Source organism: Mus caroli, chromosome 6 (genome assembly GCF_900094665.2).
Source record: "Mus caroli chromosome 6, CAROLI_EIJ_v1.1, whole genome shotgun sequence".
In the NCBI taxonomy this organism is placed as follows: domain Eukaryota; kingdom Metazoa; phylum Chordata; class Mammalia; order Rodentia; family Muridae; genus Mus; species Mus caroli.
The window spans coordinates 79732225-79734616 of record NC_034575.1 but is presented as its reverse complement, the minus strand read 5'-3'; the positions used below and the strand labels follow the sequence as shown (position 1 = coordinate 79734616).

The 2392-nt window shown below is 48.9% G+C and overlaps 1 long non-coding RNA gene across 1 annotated transcript in view; it reads right to left on the bottom strand.

Moving 5' to 3' along the window:
• Window positions 1-2049: 2049 nt before the first annotated feature.
• The window catches only part of LOC110297126, a 7633-nt gene continuing 7290 nt past the window's right edge, over window positions 2050-2392 (bottom strand). Inside the window, exon 3 of the long non-coding RNA XR_002378251.1 lies at window positions 2050-2374. This is a non-coding gene — a long non-coding RNA (uncharacterized LOC110297126). The remainder of the gene's footprint in view (window positions 2375-2392) is intronic.

Genomic DNA, 2392 nt, shown 5'->3' with positions numbered 1-2392 from the left:
CATTCATGTGACTTATTGATCAGCATGGCCATTAATTAATGAGTAGAAAATGATTAAACTTGGATCTCCTTTAAAAAAAAAAAGATAAAGAAAGCGTCTATCCCAGGAGAGACGCAGCGGGAGTGTCTGCTCCTACACTGCTTCTTCCAGTGAAGCTCTGATGGCTTCACATCGCCACCTGAATTGAGGGTAGACCTTGCCTATTGAGTCCATGAACCCACACATAAGTTCCTTTAGAATCACTTCACAGTCAAATCCAAAAATACTGCTTCATCCACTCAGGCTGAGAACAAAGTCCATAGTTACAGCTCCCGGTCAGCCTTGGCCTGACTCGGAGAAGAAATTTTCAGCCCACTTTGGGTCATTATGGCAAAGAGGGGCTCATGCAGNGAATCCCAAGGACTTAGCATTTCCATCCCAGGCTGCCTGGTCTTTAGTGACACAGGGCTCGGTTGTCCATGGCAGTTCCGACCATCAAAGTCCTGNTCCCTGTGATCATGATCTGTGGACACAGGTCCTCCATTTGCCTGAAGGACAACTCATAANGGGGTAGAAACATGCAGAGTCTTGTGTGGGACACTGGTAAAGAACGAGAATTCCTCCTTGATCTGACATTGTCTTACCTCTTGGCTTCCTATGACACTCACTCCAAGAACATATCCAGGGTCAGCAGCTGTCCATGTCACTGCACAGAGGGAACAGCGCATGGCGAATCCTGGCCACACTGGATTGGATGACTTTATATTTGGTTCATTTTCAGAGACCCTTGAATCAACAATTTTGCTTCCATTCAATAGTTAGAATGAACCATTCTAGTAGTGACTAATGCCGGTAATCCCAGCCATTTGCAAACAGAGGCTTCCTACAAGTTCATGGCCAGCCTTGGATAGAGAGCGAGACACGTCTCACAGGAAAAGAAGGCAGATAGGCAGGCATGAGGCAGGGAGGCGGCTCCTTGACTAATTCTATGTGGAGGAGGATTCAGTTCCCTTTGCATCCTGTTCTGAGCTCCTCCTTAGCAGAGGAGCTGGGATACATCATCTAAGGGCTTCATACACATCCACACAGTGTGCAGTCATTGGCAGAGACGGAAGAGACGCTGGGATAAAGGGTGCTGAGCAGTGTGTCCACTCAGAGATGAGGAGGGCAAGGCCACTGGAGAGAGAGCCTGGACTCATTGGCCACGCCCAACAAGCCAGAGAGTGTTGTGAAACAAACCACACCCAGGCCCGAAGTGAGGGGGCCTGGGCGGGGAAGCTGCCTCTGGGCACTGGGTGGGGCTTCCCACAGCACCTCAAGACTCCCAAGCAGCTACTGGCTGCTGCAGGGACAACCCTAGGCCCAGGATATGCTGAGGGACATCTCAGGCTTGGGTTAGCATCTGTGCCTTTCTAGGGAACTGGCAAAGCACAGGAGCAGCCAAGGCTGTAAAACTCAGGCAGAGAGAAGGACGAGAATCATTCACTGAGGCGGGTGGGGCTTCACTGAGGTGTGCTATGACAGAGTGGGATTGAGAGCCCCAGGCAACTGTGACAAGTTTTCTCTTGGCAGGTGAGAGAAGTGTAATCATAATATATGTGATTATCCCAGAGCAAAACAGAGGCCCCAATTATTGTCCCACGGAGACTGAGGAGAGCTGTTCAACATTCAGGAGGAACGGGGGACGGGGGNTGCTCACCATAGGCTAAATCCATGTAAGCAAATATGACCTCCCCGACAGCGGGGCCTCTCCTCTGCCTCTTAGAAGCTCGCCAGCCAAGTCTTTCTCTCCGCAGAGTCAAGCCATTCAATCTCTTTGGTCTCTGAGCACATGTGAGTGTGTGTGTTCCAGTGCTGAGGGCTTTAAAAACATTTGTAAACTTTATGTTATTAAAAGTGATTCTTCAAACTTGCAGTTCCTCTTGATTGTGGATGGCAAGAGTCAGCTGTCACAGGTCATATGTGACCATGCTATAGAGATCACACCTAAAAGCTGTACACATGAAACATTTACACAGCCTAGGGAGTTCATTCTCACTGCACTTTTNCTCTATGGAGCAGCACTTGCCTGTGTGCACACCCAAGAGCTCCCACATGCGTACTTTCAAGTGTTTGCATGCACCGCGAATGCTTCTGATGATCTTCAGGGGAACACAGTTCCTTCCCTACAGAGTGCTTCTGAATGTTCTTGTTTNGAGACCTGAAACTCTCAGAACTGGCTGCTTTTCTTGGGATCTGACAGGTGTAAGCTACAACCAGGTAGCTTATTTCTAGATTCAGAAAGATCCCAGACGCCGAATTCAGAGCTCAGGAAGTGCTCACCCGTGCAGCTTTCTCCTGTGATTTATTCTTTTCTGTTGCATTGCGTAAATCATTACTGGTTTGCAGGTTGTGCCTGGGAACACAAATGGGA